At 34.4% G+C, this 21,965-nt stretch overlaps 1 protein-coding gene and 1 pseudogene across 1 annotated transcript in view; both read left to right on the top strand.

The window, feature by feature from the left end:
* LOC145256437 (synaptotagmin-7-like) overlaps positions 1–21,965 on the top strand; it is a 379,359-nt gene that overhangs the window by 275,468 nt on the left and 81,926 nt on the right. The window lies entirely within an intron of this gene.
* Positions 10,152–10,285, top strand: LOC145256639 (U2 spliceosomal RNA; annotated as a pseudogene).

The following is a 21,965-nucleotide window of genomic DNA, read 5'->3' on the forward strand; positions in this document are numbered from 1 at the left end:
TGCCACGTGAGTAATCAAACGTACTTCAAACAATGTTAGTACTCCTATAGTTTTCCTCATCTCTATGAATACAGTTTATGACAAGTATTTGTTGATATTAGATTTGAAGACGGCTATGTTGTAGTCTACAATGAAGTAGTCCAGCGGGAATGTGTTCCACAAATGGGAAACCGTTGGAAATATAGTTCCGAAATGAATATGTAACAGGGTCTTTTATTTCTTTACTAAAAGTTTTCTTTTTATTCGTGAGTCACTTTTTAAGAAGGCCAAAAGTAATAACGTAGTCGTTACATGTCAACACTCCGGACACACATGTTCTATGTAGACAGTCGCAAGGAAACGAAGACAAGAAAAGAATTCAAGTCACTTTTTTTTTCAGTTGACACAACAGACATTTATTTACAAGTGCTCCCAGAAGAACGTCTTGTCTCTTGTTCTAAAGTTTTCTTGTACTCCAATCATACCGTAGTATGAATAAATGAATGAAGTTATAAATGTTTACACACATAGATCCAACACGTTGTAGCAGAGTGCGTTGAAAAGAACATAGGAAAAGTAATAACTCGACTCCTTTTTTGTAATAACATTATTCATACCCGCATTCTCCCGCCATACGTGACTTCTCGTTATGACTGTTACGTCACCCACGTCTCTTACGTGATCATCTCTTCTAACATGCTCTCTAACTCTCTCTCTCTCTTTCTCTCTCTCTCTCTCTCTCTCTCTCTCTCTCTCTTATAGTCTTTCTTGTTCTTCACCATGACGTCATTTCGCACACGGTTCGGTATTTGCATATAGCCGTCATACGCGCTCTGTTACAGCTTGTGCTTTACAAGAGTCTGCAGTATGAAACACGTGGTACTCTGTCTTTTGTCCGGCCATGTTTAGGACACGTCTCGAGCCGCCTGTGTAACATGTCTATTTCTGTCCTAGGGTTAGGTTTTTTTCTTTTTTTATAAATCTTTTGCCTTCCTTCTTCCTCGCTGTGACGTCACTTCGCAGACGGATCGGTCATTTACATACGTTAGCTGTCGTAAAGCTGCTGCTGTTGCTGCTGCTGTTACAAGGTCACTTGAGGATAAAGTTTAATGAGAGGGATGGAGTGAGTGTTGAATGATGTTAACGGACTAAAACTGTGGGAAAAAATATTGGATTATTTATTGGCACAGTTTTATGACAAGTATTTCTGGACGTCCAATTTTAAAATTACCATATTGTAGCCTGCAGGGAAGCAGTCCTGTGATAGTTCAACCTCTCCATTTCGTGTATAGAATGACGAACAATTAAACAACTGTTTGTATAGAATCATGAATAACTTATTAGTGGTTCATTTACTCTCGAAGGGGTTTTAATTACGAATCGTTAAAATAATTGAATTCAACCGTGAGCCGCCATGTTTGAGTAGTTTGAAAAACAAAATAAACATTGTCTTTGACATCGTCCAGTTTCCACTTAAAAGATGTCGATTATTTTTTTATATTTAATTACACGCAGCTTTTGTTTTCTCTATTAAATCAACAACAACAAGAACAACAACAACAAAAGATAAAATCACATCAATAGCAATTAAAAAAATGTCAATTACTGTTTAAAAATAGAATGTGTTGAACGTTTGTGTCGTGGTCGCCTGGTAACTTTATGGCAATTTTCAAGTTATACTATCTTTGTTTTCATAATATCGAGCTCAAATCTTTGGTTCATGCTCGTAGGTTATTCACAGCAAGAACTCGTCTTATTGCCTCAAGGAGAAAAAAAAGACTTTTTCTTCTTTCTTTCATGTGCTTAGAGTTATACGGAATTTCCATGAATACAATTTTTTTTCAGTGCTTCCGGTCTGTGGGGCTTCCTACCTTCAGACAACATATTCGTCTTCGAATTCAATGAAGCGAAGTATGTTTTGAATCGTCCCACAAGTACGAGGGCGTGCAATAAGTAATGCCCCTGACCCACTTCCCATAGCAGTAGAGCAACGAAACTTGGCACAGTTATTAGCCTTTCTCTACATAGGAACCACCCAGAGTTATGCATTTCTCCCATCGTTTGATGCAGCTCTGGAAACCGTTTTTGTAGAACACCCCAGGCTGGTCCTCCAACCACGACGTGACTTCAGAAATCAAGGCTGCATCATCTGGGAAACGCTTTCCTTTCAAAAACAACTTCATGGCTGGGAAGAGAGTAAGGAGGATGGGGAGGATTTCATAACTACACGCCCGTGCTTCTGATCTGGCGACATGCGAGTTGTGGACCGGAGCGTTGTCCTGCAGGAGTAGAGTACCTTTGCTGATCTTGCCCGCCTCTTGATTTTGATAGCTTCCCTTTATTTCCTCAAAAGTGAAGCATAATAGGCTCCTGTAATTGTGGTACCCTTTGTCAGGAAATATGTCATCACTACTCTGTCCTGGTCCCAGAAGACTGTGAGCATGACCTTGCCAGCGGAGGGCTGCACCATTCCCTTCTTTGGAGGTGGTGAGTCCAAGTGCTTCCACTGCATTGATTGGGCGTTGGTCTCTGGATCATAGTGATGGACCCAGGTTTAATCTTGTATAATTAGTCTTTTGAAAAACTTTCACTCATCTTCTTGGCACATCACCAAATTCATCCTCGAGCACTCGACGCGTTCTCGCTTCTGGAATGGTGTGAGCAACCTGGGAATCCATCTGGCAGACACCTTATGCATATGCAAATGGTCATGAATGATAGTTTCCCCAAACGCTGTACTAATCTTGACATCTTGGGTTATTTGGCGAATAGTAATGCGCCGATCTTCCAAAATGGCAGCCTCAACTTGACGGACAGATGCCTCATCAATGGCAGAAGGGGGGGGGGCGACCAGGTCTGGGAACTGTTTCCACAGACTTCCGGCCATGTTTGAATCCACGATGCCAGCGTTTTACAAGGTCATATGATGGGGCATTATCACCATAAGTTTCTTTCATTTCATCAAAAGTCTCCTGTGGTGTGCGTCCTTTCAAATACAAAAACCGGATCACTGCTCGACATTCAACAGGTTCCATTTCACACCTGACTCAGTTCAAACAACTGTAAAACAGAAACCACAATTAGATTCGAGCTGTAATTTGCCACATAACCCGTAGAGATATAAATTATTGCGCATGCGAAATTTCAGCTCGATCAGACAACTGGAAGTGGGTCAGGGGCATTACTTATTGCACGCCCTCGTAATTAAACTTTGTTCTTTGCAATGATCAATTTTTACTGACAATTGCTTCATCCCAATATTCCTTATCCTCGACTGGCTCTTGGCTTTGATAATTGATATAGTAAATAAATAATTAAAGAAATAGCGAGAACCGTTCTAAAAGTAAAGTATCCTATATTTTAACTTTAAAAAGTTAAAGAGCTCTGAAGATAGGAGTGATACTATTAAAACGAGCTACCTTTTGTTCTCTAGAATATATTTTTCTACATAGTCACCGTCACTCTCAATATACTTTTTCCCATGAATTCAATGAAGTAACTCTGCTTTTCACACACGTCTGTGAAAGGGGTTACTCTTACACCGTCAATATATGTAACAGAAAAATGAAAATTTCAGGTCATGAATGCATGAGTGCAGTCATCATAAAAATGCAATTTGCAATCCCCTCTGATCAATTTCGCTGAATAGAAAATAGGAGACATAACTTTTGGAACGCCTCTCATAAAAAAATAAATAAAATATAAAAAAATGAAATAAGTTATAAATGTTTACCAATTTATTTACTTTCACAACTGATTAGGGGCACGAGATGCATACAAAATACCAACATTTGCCCAACCGATCACGATCTGTTATTGAAATATGTTTATAAATACGGTGACCATTAAATCATTAACTGAAATATAACTGAAACATATTTTTATATAAGACTAGACAGGGTGCCCGGCGTTGTGTTGAGCAAAAAAAAAGTGGTAGTAGGCAAACTACTAGAAGTGGTAGTAGGCAAACTACTAGAACCCGGGACGCAATAACAGAAAAGAAAGTGAAAGAAAATCTGATGTCTTACCCCTACTCCATGACGCGACCGGAAGCTCGGGACGTTAAAATTAGGCAAAGTCAATCCAGCCGATATGATGACTTGCCAAAAATGACTCGAAAAAAATCGACCCCTCCTTGTAGAAAACTGCCCAGTTGAGGGTGAAGGGATTAATGTTTTGGGCCAATTTTTCAATATTTGTCACTTGAGACGTCGATCTCCAAGATGATATCGATCTCGTGAAAATCCGTCGCCTCTGCCAAAAGTTTTAGGCAGACATACATACATACATACATGCATACATGTAAACAGATAGATGAGATTTATATTATTGACTAGCAGGGCTACCCGGCGTTGCTCGGGACCGTATAAACAATGAAAAAACAAAAGCAGATATTGAACATATGTTTGATTCTTAGGGGAGAGGAATCTTTCATCTCTATGTATTATTTGTTTTATCTACCCTAGGACTGATATTGTTCATGTTTTATCCCTAGCATAGGTAATTTACAGCATGTATATGAAATTGTTTTACCTTAGGGAGAAGAGAACAGGTAATATACAACATAATGTGTCTATATTACATCCCTGGCAACGCCTAGAAACCAGCTAGAACATGTATTTCAGTCAATCTTTATTATATCCTGGGCTATGCCGGGAAACCAGCTAATCTCTTTTTAGTGACTTGACCACCAAAATACCTCCCTAAGTGTGTCCTTTCTTTTGAACTTATTAGATATAGGTATCTAGAAATGTGTGTGAAATTTTGTTGAATGCATTGTTCACTATGATTTTCTTATTGTTCTACACAATATCAACTGTAGCGAAATAACACAGTAAACTTAGTGTAGTGTTAGAATAAAGAGCAAAGGAAAAAATTAGAATCATATTTTGTAATTGCAAATCTAAATTTGCTAGCATGTACCAGTATTTGCCAGGTTGTGGAAATTTGGAACTTATAACATATGTAGTGGCCTTTTCCTAGATACCTATTGCTAAAAATTATACTTTCATTTTGTTAGAAAAATCTCTCTTCAGATGCCCTGCATCATTCAAAATAAAAACAAATATTTTTATAATTGTTTCAGTATATTGCTACACAATGTGAAAGTTTTTAACGTTTGTAAAAAAAATCATGAATGTGCTTATATTGCAAAAAAGAAAATATCAGTGCACAGTATTGAAAGTGTTTGAGATTCAAAAGTCTGTAACATTTCTACTAACTTCATAAGATGTCATGTGAGAAACTGAATTGAATATCAAGACATTATCTGAAGCGTTTTTATTTTGGTGTAACATATGTGTTTACAGTGAACCTTAACTTTTAATAAACAGATTGGTATGCAATGACATAGGCTAAGAATCTTTAAAATATATATAAATTGGAAAAATGTGTGAACAAATGAAAAAAAAATGATCCGCTCCACTTGATGACATCAAGCACAGTAATATTTTAGTGAAGAAAATATGAAATTGATGTTCAGTGATTAGTTTGGATGAATGAGAAAATGTAATTGTTTGATGCATAAAAATAACTCAGTTGCTGTATTTGATATTAAGCAGCAAAATATAGTGATTTGAATATTTGGGAAAACATCAAACCAGATTATGTAAAAAGAAAAAAAAAGATGAAATTAGAAAATATATATTTTATGTTTATGAGTTCTGCCAATCAAAATTTTGTGGCAGAAATTGGGTGATTACCATGCAATTTTATTTTGGTAAAATTCTTAAATTATTAGAATGTTTATTATAATTTCTAATTAGTGACTTGTTATAATCAAAATCCGCCCTAAAGAGTGTCCTTTCTTTTATTAGGTATCAGAGTAGGTATCAAGATTTCTACTTCTATACAAATGTGATATTTCAGATCTGTACATAAAAAATTTGTTGAATATATAGGTTGAGAATTGTTCTGTGTCGCTCTCTCTCACACACACACGCATTCTCACTTTTATAGATATAATAGATAGATTACTCTAGATATATTTCCATATGTCTGAATACCCTATATACAAATTTTCAAATCTGTAGATAAAAAAATTTGTTGAGTATATAGGTTGAAAATTGTTCTCTCTCTCTCTCTCTCTCTCTCTCTCTGGCTACCTCACACACACATTCTCAATTTTAGAGATATAATAGATAGATTATGCTAGATATATTTCCATATGTCTGAATACCCTATATACAAATTTTCTAATCTGTAGATCAAATATTTGTTGAATATATAGGTTGAAAATTGTTCTTACTCTCTCTCTCTCTCTCTCTCTGGCTACCTCACACACACATTCTAACTTTTATAGATATAATAGATAGATTATGCTAGATATATTTCCATATGTGTGAATACCCTATATACAAATTTTCTAATTTGTAGATAAAAAATTTGTAGAGTGCATAGGTTGAGAATTGTTCTCTCTATCTCTCACACACACACATCCTAACTTTTAATGATATAATAGATTATGCTAGATATATTTCGATATTTCTGAATACCCTATATATAAAAATTTGTTGAATGTATAGGTTGAGAACTGTTCTCTCTCTCTCTCTCTCTCTCTCTCTCTCTCGCTCACACACACACACATTCTCACTTTTATAGATATAATAGAAAGATTATCCTAGATATATTTCTATTTGTATGAATACTCTATATACAAATTTTAAAATCTGTAGATAAAGAATTTGTTGAGTATATGGGTTGAGAATTGTTCTCTCTCTCTCTCTCTCTCTCTCTCTCTCACACACACACACATTCTCACTTTTATAGATATAATAGATTATGCTAGATATATTTCCATATGTCTGAATACCCTATATACAAATTTTCAAATCTGTAGATAAAAAATTTGTTGAGTATATAGGTTGAGAATTGTTCTCTCTCTCTCTATCACACACATTCTCACTTTTATAGATATAATAGACAGATTATGCCAGATATATTGAAATATGTCTGAATGCCCAATATACAAATTTTGAAATCTGTAGATAAAAAATTTGTTGTATACATAGGTTGACAATTGTCCTCTCTCTCACACACACACACATTCTCACTTTTATACATATAATAGATAGATTATGCTAGATATATTTCTATATGTCTGAACACCCTATATACAAATGTTCAAATCTGTGGATAAAAAATTTGTTGAATGTATAGGTTGAGAATTTTTATCTCTCTCTTTCTCTCTCTCTCTCTCTCGCTATCTCACACACACGCATTCTCACTTTTATAGATAAAATAGATAGATTATGCTAGATATATTTCCATATGTCTGAATACCCTATATACAAAGTTTCAAATCTGTAGATAAAAAATTTGTTGAATATATAGGTTTAGAATTGTTCTCTCTCTCTCTCTCTCTCTCACACACACATTCTAACTTTTGTAGTTATAATAGATAGATTATGCTAGATATATTTCCATATGTCTGAATACCCTATATACAAATTTTCTAAACTGTAGGTAAAACATTTGTTGAGTATGTAGGTTAAGAATTGTTCTCTCTCTCTCTCACACACACACACACACACACAAGTTCTCACTTTTATAGATATAATAGATAGATTATGCTAGATATATTTCTATATGTCTGCCTACCCTATATACAAATTTCCAAATCTGTGCCCAAAAAGGTGTGGAATATATAGGTTGAGAATTGTTCTCTCTCTCTCTCTCTCTCACACATATTCTCACTTTTATAGGTTATATAGGTTGAGAATTTTTTGCTCTTTCCATCACTCACATTCACACTTTTATAGATATAATACATAGATTATGCCAGATATATTTACATATGTCTGAATACCCAATATACACATTTTCAAATCTGTAGATAAAAAATTAGTTGAATATATAGGTTGAGAATTGTTCTCTCTCTCTCTCTTTCTCTCTCTCTCACACACACATTCTCACTTTTATAGATATAATAGATAGATTATGCTAGATATATTTCCATACGTCTGAATACCCTATATCCAAATGTTCTAATATGTAGATAAAAAATTTGTTGAATATATAGGGTGAGAATTTTCCTTCCTCTCTTTCTCTCTCTCTCTTTCTCACACACACACAAGCTGAAAATTGTTCTCTCTCTCTCTCTGACTCTCTCTCTCTCTCTCACACACACACACATGGTCATTTTATAGATATAATAGATAGGTTATGCTAGATATATTTCTATATGTCTGAATACCCTATATACAAATTTTTAAATCTGTAGATAAAAAATTTGTTGAGTATATAGGTTGAGAATTGTTCTTTCTCTCTCTCTCACACACACATTCTCACTTTTATAGATATAATAGATTATGCTAGATATATTTCCAAATGTCTGAATACCCTATATACAAATTTTCAAATCTGTAAAGATAGAATTTGTTGAATATATAGGTTGAGAATTGTTCTCTCTCTCTCTCTTTCACACACATTCTCACTTTTATAGATATAATAGATAGATTATGCTAGATATATTTCCTTATGTCTGAATACCCTATATACAAATTATCAAATCTGTAGATACAAAATTTGTTGAGTATATAGGTTGAGAATTGTTCTCTCTCTCTCTCTCTCTCACTCACTCACTCACTCACTCACTCACAAACACACACACACATTCTACCTTTTATAGATATAATAGATTATGCTAGATATATTTCCATATGTCTGAATACCCTGTATACAAATTTTCAGATCTGTACATAAAAATTAGTTGAATATATAGGTTGAGAATTGTTCTCTCTCTCTCTTCTCTCTCTCTCTTTCACACACATTCTCACTTTTCTAGATATAATAGAATTTCCATATGTCTGAATACCCTATATACAAATTTTATAATCGGTAGATAAAAAATTTGTTGAATATATAGGGTGAGAATTGTACTTACTCTCTCTCTCTCTCTCTCTCTCTCACGCACACATTCTCACTTTTATGGATATAATAGATAGATTATGCTGGATATATTTCCATATGTCTGAATACCCTATATACAAATGGTCAAATCTGTAGATAACAAATTTATTGAATAGATAGGTTGAGAATTGTTCTCTCTCTCTCTCTCGCAACCTTACACACACAACCACACGCAAACATTCTGACTTTTATAGATATAATAGATCGATTATGCTAGATATATTTCCATATGTCTGAATACCCAATATACAAATTTTCAAATCTGTAGGTAAAAAATTTGTTGAATATATAGGTTGAGAATTGTTCTCTCTCTCTCACACACTCACATTCTCACTTTTATAGATATAATGTATAGATTATGCTAGATATATTTCTATATGTCTGAATACCCTATATACAAAGTTTAAAATCCGTAGATAAAAATACGTTGAGTATATAGGTTGAGAATTGTTCTCTCTCTCTTACGCACACACACACACACACACACACACACACATTTTCACTTTTATAGATATAATAGATAGATTATGCTAGATATATTTCCATATGTCTGAATACCCTATATACAAATTTTCAAATCTGTAGATAAAAAATGTATTGAATATATAGGTTGAGAATTGTTGTCTCTCTCTCTCTCTCTCTCTCTCTCTCTCTCTCTCTCTCTCTCTCTCTCTCTCTCTCTCTCTGGCTACCTCACACACACACACATTTTCACTTTTATAGATATAATAGATAGATTATGCTAGATATATTTCCATATGTCTGAATACCCTATATACAAACTTTCAAATCTGTAGATAAAAAATTTGTTGAGTATATAGGTTGAGAATTGTTCTCTCTCTCTCACACGAAACTGTGCGCTCGGCTTCTTCCCCCCCTTCCCACCCCAAATGCTTGGGAAACTGTGCACTGTTTTTGTTGGTTTTCAAGCTGCCTCTTCCCCCCCCCCCACACACACACACAGTCTAACAGTAGTAGGAGGTCAAGAGAAAGAGGGTGAGAGAGAGAGAAGAGTAAGTTGGTGAGAGAGAGAGAAAAGAGAAAGAGGGTGTTGGTTTTAAAAGCTGAATTTCTAATAAAATGTGCATCTATAGGAGATAATGCCTGGGAATGTGTTCCCCCCCCCCACAGTTTAACAGTGGTGTGACGTCAAGAGAAAGAGGGTGAGAGAGAGGGAAGAGTAAGTGGGTGAGAGAGAGAAAGAGAGAGAAAAAAAAGAAAGACGGTGTTGGTTTTGTGAAAAAAGTTGTTATTTACAATTGTTCGCATTCTTGGCCTTTTGGTCAAGATCAAAGTGTAGTATCTGTTCTTCAGATGCTGCACTTCTATTTCTTGTTCTCTTTCGGTGGAGGAGAAATCCTCCACGACTGAGACAATTTTTATTTTTGTACCTTTTCTCCACGTTAAAAAAACGACCCTGGTGTCTAACTGTCCCGTGGGGAGGCATAATAAATAGGTACAATTGTTCGCCATTAGTGGATGTTGACGTCACGTCACGTGACATGACTAAGCGTTTTTTTTTTTTAGTATGAATAACATTTTTTGTTTTAATTATAAAGTCTACACTTAATTTTATAGAAAATGATGTATATATAATAGAAAAAAAAAATTACTGGTTTTGTTGGATTCAAGTGGATCCCCCCCCTCCAGTTTAAGAGATAGCAGGTCACGTGGTAATATACAAAATGGCTAGCGTAAATATAAAGATCGGTTTTTTTATCGACGAATATTTTGAAAGCTGAATTTTTTTTTATTCCTGTACATTTTTTCCTGATATTTTTCGTTAAAACTCTTGTATAAATACTATTTTTAACCAGTTAAATACGTTGGAGACATTGTCATGGAGTTTAATAATCTCTAGAACAAAGCAGAAGAGAAATTACAAAAGTATCGGTAAAACAAAGTGTTTGTTTACATTTGTTCGCCATTACTGGATGTTGACGTCACGTCACGTGACATGACTAAGCGTTTTTGGATTATGTAATATTAACATTAAAATGACAGGTTTTTTGGGGGGCCCCCCTAGGAGAGAAATGATCAGTTCACCCCCTTTTAATGGTCCGTTTGGTGTGGAATTTCGATATTTGTCATGCGGGTGATCAAGGTTCAATATGATACATAATTTGTCAACTTTGGTTGTGTCTGTCAAAAGTTTGAGCTGACGTCACGTCACGTGACACGTATTGAATAACGTTAAAATGACAGGTTTTTTGGGGGGCCCCCCTAGGAGAAAAACGATCAGTTGACCCCTTTCTACTGGTCCGTTTGACGTGAAATTTCGATATTTGTCATCCGGGTGATCAAGGTGCAATATGATACCAAATTTGTCAACTCTGGTTCCGTCTTTCAAAAGTTTTAGCGTTACAAACAAACATACATACATACATACATACATACACACCGATTTTTGCCTTTTATATATATAGAAGATGTGTTCGATATTGGTATCATGGTCACCTGGCGACTTTATGTGGACTCTCACGTGTGGATTATTTCATAAATTCCATTGTAACCAATAATGTTTAGTACATAGTTATATAATGCGTTCATATCGAATACATGTCCCATCAACAATGTATAAATGAACGTATTTTAAAACATCTATTCGTTAAAAGCAAGAAATGTCAAATCGACAAAAGACACGGGCATGAATAACCCAACTAACGACGTACCAACGGTGACTTAGAAGGTCACGGTGACCTTAAAATATCTAAACTCGTTGAAATATGTTTTTAAAATCCGATTTTTTTTATGTCTTCTATCATGGTCGTCGAGTTGTTTATGTGAATTCGGATGTGCAGATAGTAACTACAGATTTATAAGCTAAAGCATATTTTAAAGTCTGATTGCTAAATTTATTGATCGCCTGGTAGCTTTATATGCATATCCATGCGTAAACAGTGCCTAAAGCAATATGTTTTAAGTTTAGATTAGTTGAATGCATTGTATTCCTGCCCTAGTGGATTTATGTGGAATCCTACGCGTGGATAGTGATCAGAGATTCATCAACTGAAAAAAGCGGCCCCTCCCTATAGAAAAGTGCCCACCTGAGGGTGAAGGAAATAATATTTGTAGCCGATTTTTCGATATTTATCGTCGGGAGTGGCGAACTTCAAAACGATGCTGATTTCGTGAATATCCGTCGCCTTTATCGAAAGTGTTATACATACATACAAACATACATACATACATAATACATTTAAGCAGACAGGTGAGATTTATATTATAGATTTTCACATGTAGATAGTAATTTGTAGTTCATTAACTGAAACATGTTTTAAGATCGGAATCTGGGAGGTGCTGCATCGTGATTGCCTGCTGTCTTTGTGTGGATTCACACGTGTGGATAATGACTACAGATTCATGAACTGAAACTTCTTTTCATGTCGGGTGGTTAGATGTCGTGTATCACGGTCGCCTGGTGGCTTTTAGTAGATTCCGACGTATTGATCTCGCCATGGCCGCTATATTGAAGTTTGAATATTCTTTGCGATACATTGATGAATATGAATGACGTTGAATATTTAAAATATTAGTCGATAATTTAACACTTGAGATCTCCGCCCTTATATCAAATGTGCGCTCAACTAGTTGCAGACGTTAATTAACTAACAGTCTACCCTATATTCTACATAAAGGTTGTGGGTTCGATACCAGGTGAAAGCACGTAAGAACAATTTTTTAAGTGCAAAGTAAATAAGTTCTTTTATTTAAACCATATTCAAGTTCTACCATTGTACGGCACAATTACGTTGACACACCGGTTCTCGCCAGCAACGTTTAAACAACGTTGACCCTGGCCAGTACCAGATGGGTGACGATTTTGGAAGGCTAGGCGCTTTATGTACCTTCTGGGAAGGTTGGACGTTGGGCCAGCACCCTCACTCCGAAAAAAGAACTCCTCGCCACAATAAGCATCTACAAAAGATGTAGATGGCCTATGCCTCTTCAGATGGAAGTTCCACCATTGCTGATTATCACGGTGTTGTCTAACCGTCTACCAAACACTTAACAATCATTATCCCAGAATGGCTTCCGGATAAGTATTGACTCCGAATTAAAAAAAAAAATCTTTCATTGCTAGCGTTGAACATGCTAACGCTAGTCACGTGACTACCTCTCTCTTTTGCTTCTAATCACGAAATGCCATCTGAACGGATGTCTTTTGACATGTTCCACCAACCAGAAAAAAAATGTAACTTTAAAACATTCGAGGGAGATGGGTTATATTATTCGTGCTCGATCCTCTTTTCGTATCCAATCTATTACAGACACACACACACACACACACACACACACACACACACACACTTCTCACATGAAACTCCACAAGGCAGAACTAAATACAATTAACATATATAAATTGGGTTTATGTTTGTTCAGATTTTTTAAATAATAATGCAAATTTATTTTATAAGCAAAGAAAGAAATGTATAATCATAATAATTACTGATGATAATAAAGAAAAGAAAAAGTATATATATATATATATATGTTTGTGGTGGGGTGTAATTTGGCAGCAAGTCATTATTCAAGCACGTCTAATTAAACACGACTGAGTACTTTTTTTCCAATATTGTTAGATAACTTTTCAAATCGCCAAGCTATCTTTATTATTTCAGTTGGCATGTGTATATTATGGCGCCCAATAGTTGTTGTTCGGCCATCTTCTTCCCAAGCGCTTTCAATCGGTGGATCCGATCATCGTTAGAAACGGTTATTGTTGTTGTTGTTTTTTTTATTGAGGTTTGGTGTATTTATAGTTAGTTCTATTTTTTTATTTTATTATTTTTTTTAATGTTTATAAAAGTGGGTGCAGATGGGTAAGGGCAAATTATTTTTATTTTGAATTTTGATTTTCTTATTTTATATTTTCTTTATTTAGTTTATTGTTTGTTTGTTATTGTTAGTTATTGTTAGCATATTTGTCCCGATATTAAATGAGACCCGGTTAATAAGGAGGTGTAGTTTTTTAAATTAATATGGTTTCTAGTAATTTTAGTCTTCGTGTGCAATGTTAACGAATCGAATTTTAGTATTGTTAGTTAATATATTTCTAATGTCGAACGATTAAAGGCTTTTATCGTGGAATGTTAGATGGCGCCATTTTCTGCTAAATGGCAGGTTAGTTGTCGAGTGAGTATTGTGTTGTGGCTTATGTATGCATGGTATGAATTTTTAGAATAGGTTACTAAATTCATACACTACATTGGTTTGATTTAGTGTGGTGTTAGTATTATTATTCCTTTTAATTATTAGATTGAAGGTTTTAAATTTCAGTTGTGTTCAATCAGACGTGATATATATATATATATATATATATATATATATATATATATATATATATATATATATATATATATATATATATATTTCAGAGGAAACATAATTTAATTTAAATACAAAAAAAAAACGGGCAGGTGAAATTATTAAAATTTCCTTAAGGCCTTATCGTCTGACCCTCTAAGAGGAAACGTCAGAATGATAAATTAAAAACTAAGAAACGAATGAGGAAAGAAGGGAATTTGGTTTCAGTTGGAAGACCAGTGAGGAAAAAAAATCTCACTGTTCAGGTGGTTTTAAATCAATAAATACTTCCAACTGATGTTTCAAAATCTTTTGTCTACACAGGATAGGTTTTTTTTGTTTTGTTTTGTTTTCTTTGGTATTTAAATTAAATTATGTTTCCTCTGAAATTTCTCCTTCCATTTTGCTGTACCAAGAATTTACTTATATATATATATATATATATATATATATATATATATATATATATTATTTATATATATATATATATTATTTTTTTAAAACAGTTAATAAAAATATGGCAAATAAAAAAAAACACCAGATCTCCGAGGCGAAGACATTAACCTAATATCGTTTAAAAAATCAACTACAAAAACTACGTATATATATATATATATATATATATATATATATGCGTATATATATATATATATATATATATATATATATATATATATATATATATATATGGCAGATATCCCGTTTGATTTGTATTTCTTCTTATGTTTGTTTTTCTGCCTTTCATACATTCTGTCTTTACAATATTTCATTTTATTATCCAGCGTGTATATTATTCTTATATATATATATGTGTGTGTGTGTGTGTGTGTGTGTGTGTGTGTGTGTGTGTGTGTGTGTGTGTGTGTGCGTGTGTGTATGTGTGTGTGTGGATGTGTGTTTGCATATATATATGCGTTAAAATAAAAACAACTAAACAAGTAGCCCGAAAATATTATGAACGTTTTAAGACCCAATAGTCTTTTCTAATGAGGGGGTTGGTCGGACAGCTCCCTCAGTTGAAAAGGCCTTATTGGCTTGACATAAATTCATAATGAAACCAGGCTAAATTTGTTGTTTTTTTTTCTTTTAACTTTCTTTCTGATCTGCTACGCACTGAGCTCTCTCACAAGATTTTTTCAGAAATGTCTCTATCCTTTACGGATATAACATTATATATATTTTTTTTTTTCATTTTGCTCTTCCTCTGATACATAGTTTCCTATCTGCGAAATAAGTGATCGCAGGCGGGCAATAGGTGTAGATTTTTTCTCTTCAGGTAGGTTAGTATCTTTTATTTTCTCGGTAAGAATGTCAGTGGATGTTTTGCTCCACTTTTCGAACCTCGAGTAGTGGTAGCAAAACAGTAGCACCTTCTTTTCTGCAACAGACCACGGCTGAGCTTTTCAGCCTCTTGTATTTTTCTTTCTTCTTGTTGCTGAATTTGATGTTTGGGGGCCAGGACCTCTGTTATCAAGGCCTGATGGCTGACCCTGGTTATCCTCTGTCATGGTTGGAGAGCCACTTCCAGAGTTCGGAAGGTTTACACCATTGTTTGCATCTTCCCGCCTGGCGTATGAACGGGTTGAAGGGCCCTTTTTATCCTGGGTGCCGACCTGCCAGTATGTGTTTTTATTTTCTTTCATATGTTGTTTTGATTTCCCCATTGTCCACGGCTTTTTATTTCTTATTCAAAGCTGCCCTTTATTGCTAAAGGGGGTGCCCCCGTCTGCAAACTGAGGGACGTGCTGGATGGCTTGAGGAGATAGCACACCATTTCTTTGAATATTTAGTCAGGGTTTACTTCCAATGAAGTGTCCTCATATCAGAATTTCTGACAAACCCCTGTACAGAGAGACCTTAGGCACTCGAGGATAGTGTCTAGTAGGCATTCAGTTTCTCACGAATAGGCTTCTATATGGTTTACTATTTTAAAAAACTGATTACATATAATGATAGAAGATGTATCGAGACAGAGGAATGGGTATGTTTGATCTAGCAGAACAGTGGTTCATTAAAATTGTGGGGTCTGTGTTCGCGCCTGATCCACAAAGTATGGCAATAAAAAATTAAAAAAAAAACGTTTACAAGTGTTTTTGATATAGATGTACATAAGAATAATTTGATAAGTATGTTTTAACTTAAATAGGGATGATATAATAAAATTGTGGGGTCTGCGTTCGCGCCTGGCCTCCATAAAATGAAAATAAGCACAAACTTTAATAAAGATTTTTCATATCTATCTGTGTAAGTATATTTTGATAATTATGCTTCAGTTTGAAGAAATATGGTATAATAAAATTATTGGGTGTTCGTTCGCGCCTGACCTCCATAGAATGGAAATATGTCACAAAGTCTAACAAGGTTTTTTTAATATAGATCCACAGAATATTGTGATAAGTGTTTCAGTGTGAACAGGTATGGCATAATAAATTATGGGATTTATCTATTTTATTTTTACTTTCATCATATTTTACTTTGATTTTGATACCCCCAAATTCAACCCAAATTTACAACCCTTCCTTTTCATAAGCAATCATACTTTCATAAATCAGAGTCCATTTTCTGTAGGCTGTTTTTGAACCCAGTCAACGACGGGTACTATTGCTAGTATATATATATATATATATATATATATATATATATATATATATATATATATACTTTTTTTTTTTTTTACTTCTTCCAAATTATTAAATTTTATATTGGCATGTATTACACACATATGCTAGAAAGACATCCGTTTAAGTCAGGTCAATATTAGACTTTTACTTGTTCACATATTCTCAGTGAATGTTTATATTTATTTATGCGTTATTGACCAGAATGTCTCATTTTTCCGCAGAAAAGACACACAAAACATTTTATGATATAAGAGCACAAAACATGGAATAGAAAACTTCTTTTTGATAAGTAAAATGTGTTGTCGAATGTGTGTATATATATGTGTGCGTGTGCGCTGTGTATATGTGCGTATCATATATATATATATATATATATATATATATATATATATATATATATATATATATATATATAGACATACATTCGTATTTTTGTCTGTTTGTTTGTTTATTTGTTTGTTTGTTTGTTCACAATTTGATTAATATATACAAAAGGGCCATTACTTTAATGTTTCATTCATTCCTATATATATAGTATCGTTCTTGCAAAATATACGATTAAGAGGCGAAGTCATTTGCCTATTACATGAAGGAAAATCTATTTTATTAAATAGCGGTGTGTTAGTTATTGTTTATAGTGAGATAATCTCTTTCCAATAAACCGAATATAATATTTTAGACAAAAGTTGTTTTTTTTAATTCACCCTCCCCATTTTGAAATGTCTATTAAAAATTAAATAATTAATTTACGCACCAAAGTTTTATATATCCCAAATTGAAGATAAAAGATCAATAAATAAAATAGTCTTATCTAAAACAAAAAGGAAGTGTTTTTTTGGAAATTTACCTGTAAAGTCCAAAGTGTAAAAGCTTTTGTTTTTTTAAACACGTTGATTTTTTTAAGTGGAAGCTCATTTTATGATTAGATTGTCAAGTAAATATTGGACGCTGACGAGAACTTTTTCTATTTCATTCAATGTTTTCTTTTTTTAGATATTTAAAAAAAAATTCACTCGATAAAGAAGAATAAAAATATATTAAACCAAAAATTCATGTATTTGTTTAAGAAAATAAAAAAATAGAAATATTGTAGAGCGGATTTTTAGTAATCTGCTAAAATTCATGAATGAAATGTTATTATTTTGCAAATATGGTAGCACATACTGACAACTTTGTAGTTGAAATGAAATATGTCAAAAATACAAAAGGGAGATAAGGCTGCATAGCATACATAATTATTTTTCTCACTTTGATGCTCCCGTATATCAAATCGACGAACATCCGGTTTCGCTAATGGCGGATAAACAATTGTCGAAAATACGTTTTTCCACGACTCTTGGTTTAAAAATCTTTCAATTGAAAAAATACATGGAATATAATATATAAATACGGACAAATTCTTATACATGAAGAATACAAGCACTCATAGCTTAGTAATTTTGAAGAGGTAAGTGATTTTTTGGCAGTTATATATATTTATTAGATGTCAATGAAGTTAAATTTGTTGATTTTCGTGAAATCTTTTTTAAAGAAACCCGATGAAAAAAAATATTGTATACTTTTCGATTAAACCTTTTATAATTTTAAAATTTAGTCTTTGCTCATTTTATTAAAATAAAAATTAGGGTTTGAAATTACATTTTCATATTGTTCTAAGCTAGTAGACATGAAGAGCCTATTTAATCAAATGTTTGCAAAGGGACTCGCCCAAAAATTCGGATACACCTATCGTAGCATCTCTTCCAAGCCGAGGATTGAATCTAGAACCATCGCGTTGACATTCGGTAGTTCTACCCATAGACCCGCGGCGCCCGTAAATAACCTCAACAAATGTCTATTTTAAACAAACATTCGTCCGCCACTTTTAAAGTGCTCAAACCGCTTGTTTACAAACAAACAACGAGCCTCGCATGTTTTCAGTAAATTAAGTAGCGGGTGAGATTACTACCCAAAAGGAGGTGTCTAAATCAGTATCAGTAGACCATTGAGTCAAGCAGGGTAACATAACAGTTCCGACGCTCTTTTCAATTTACTGTTCCACAATGCTTGTTTATGCTTTTAAAGTGAGTGATGTTTATGTTTTGTTTTGTTCTTTACATTTTCACCTCAAACAAGGCACATTGATACTTTGATGTAGGAGGCTACTATCAGGGACCTAAGTTGCAAGGGTACTATCTAGGAAGTTTAACAGCAAGATGTCTGTTCACATTACACTTGAACTTCTGCATGTCAGTACAGTTTGGGAAGCAGGAAACCGGAAGAGAATTCCAAAGTCTAGCAGTTCTGGGGAAGAAGCTATTAGAGTAGAAGGCCTTCTTACATATAGGGATCTCTACTGTGTAGGGGTGGGACTTCGCTGCTCGTTGGGTTTGTCGGGGGTGTTTTCGTCGAGGGGGCACAATGGCATGTAGTTCGTCAGAGCATCCACCATTGAGAGTATATTTGCGTTTTCGAGCTTCTGGTAGATTGTTCAATCTTTGACGTTTGAGTACAAATTCCCTTCTCTCCCAAGTTTCAAGTGCTTATTTTACAAAACACCCACCCACTGACGCTAATGGTCTCTCGATCATCTCTTCACAGAATGTTTCATGAAGAGGGCAAATTTCCATATAAAATTCAATTGGTGCCAGAGCTTCAGCCAAACGATCCGGAAAAAAAGGCTGGAATACGCCATGCAATTCCGAGAGTTGGCCAATGGGGATGCAAACTTTCTCAAAAACCTCATTATGTCCGATGAGGCCCATTTTCATCTGAATGGGTTCATAAGTAAGAAAAATTGCAGAATTTAGGTATCAGAAAATCCCCACGCAACAGCACAACGGCAATTACACCCTCAAAAATGTACAGTGTGGTGTGGAGTAACGGCGGATGAAGTAATCAGACCTTACTTTTTGAAAATAAAGGAGATAATGTAACAGTGATAGGAGCTCGGTACCGCCAGATGTTTGAAGATTTTGTTCGACGTTGGATACAAAACAAACCACCAATATGGTTCCAGCAGGACGGTGCAACGGCGCATACGGCACGAGAAACATTAAATCTGCTCCAGGACATATTCGGCAACCGAATAATTTCTCGTCGTTGTGAGATAAATTGGCCACCCCGCTCGCCAGATCTCACATGTGCAAATTTCTATCTTTGGGGTTACCTCAAAGAGCGAGTATACGCAAACAAACCAGCCACAATAGATGCCCTTGAAAACAATATAGAGGAGAAAATTAGGGCCATACGCCCTGAAACATTAAATAATGTGCTGGACAATGCCCTGCAGAGAGCACAAGACTGTGAAAATGAAAATGGGGGACATTTGAGTAACATCATTTTCGTAACTAAAATTAAACCTTCTGAAAAACATATCCTAGTTTAAGTTGTTTAAATAAAATTAGAATAATTAGACTATGATATCTTACTATATCTCAAAAAGATCACGGAGAGGCTCATCTACCTACATATGAAAATTGGTAAGCATAACCTAAATATTGAGGAAGTTAATCAAATTTGTAATCCGTCAGCTTCTTTTGGGACATCCTGCATATATATATATATATATATATATATATATATATATATATATATATATATATATATATAACTACTTAATTTACTCACATAAAATTAATATACGAAAGTATAGATTTATGCGTAAACTTTAAGTATTTACTTCAAAAGGGCTCAATACGTAGGTAGAGCTAGTTAGTAATTTATAAAATATATATGGCGATTAAGCTACACTGAATAATATTCGGCGTTTCATCCACTCTAGGACAACTCAGGCTTATGCATATATATATATATATATATATATATATATATATATATATATATATATATATATATATATATATAATCTTTTCGCAAAGAAAGGATGCGTCTTGTTTGGCTAGTAGTCATGACAACATCAAACAAGATGAGAAATTCAGATTCTGGATGCAAAGTATACTACATGATGAAATTCGGTAGATCATCCAACGCCATCCTTTTCTTCCGTCCATCTTACAGATTCTTTCGATTTTTCTATTTCTATTTTGTTGCGAGGAAATTGGGAATGCAAGTTTCAAGTGCTTATTTTCAAAACACTCACCCACTGACGCTAATGGACTCGCGGTGACCATTACGCCTCTTTTCCCCGATGACAAACAACAGAATGTAGGCTATTCTTGAAATGGCTTTTCCATGCTGATTGCAGTATTTTGCTGACTCTGTCTTGTTTTATCAGGTCCACCCTCACAAGCTTTGCCTTCTTCCTTTAAGAAAAGTTAGTTTCTTGCTAATCGTCTGAGATGTGCCTGCTGAAGAATACCGATAGGGTTGTCAAGGCATTTTTGCGGGCCAACGTGCTCTTCGCTCCGACTCTCCGACCCTTATGTTACATCCTCCCATCGCTCTATGCCTCGAGACCAAACTAAGCAGAATAACTGAAAAGATTTAAGGAGATTATTAAATATAAAGTTTAAATCACTTAAGTTTTTTTTTTGTTTGTTTGTTTTATTTTAAAATGGTCTCCGGTGTTGCATGCCATTTATGGAGCAATGTTGTTGATAAAGTTCCCTATGTTGGAACAAATTGATTCATTTATTCTCCGTCAATCGATTAAACTACGAATTTACAAAAATGGCCGACGTATGACCGCTTTGCAATCCTTTGCTGATGCTTCCACATCTCTAGGGTTTACTGTCGATTCTCTCATTAACGAAGGTACGAAAGTACATAAATAAAGAGAATCGAATCATCAGTTTTTCCTACGTCAAATCCGTTGCCAAGTTCGCTACAACAATGGTTGGATAATTCTACCATTCAAGTAAATATCTCATTACAAATGCAATTCTCTACCTGTATACGAGCAAATTTCGTTCTATAATGGAGTACTGTTGTCATATCTTGGCAGGAGCTGATCGCTACTACCTATACTATCTCAACAGAATTCAAAACGGGCTTCGAAACCTAGTAGAAGATATTTTTTTCTTTACCCTGCAACTTCTTTTTTACAAAGGAGACATTAAGAACCTGTTTCTGCTCTATCGTCATTTTCATGGCAAGTGCTCTTCTGAGCTTCAATCTATGGTCTCCTTCCCAAACTTTTACAAAAAAAAACTCGCCTAGCTAAAACTACTGTCAACATTTCTCCCACTTTCTATCTGTGCCTAACTC

The sequence above is a fragment of the Euprymna scolopes genome, chromosome 32, assembly GCF_053919585.1.
Source record: "Euprymna scolopes isolate OS-2025 chromosome 32, ASM5391958v1, whole genome shotgun sequence".
NCBI classification, from domain to species: Eukaryota; Metazoa; Mollusca; class Cephalopoda; order Sepiida; family Sepiolidae; genus Euprymna; species Euprymna scolopes.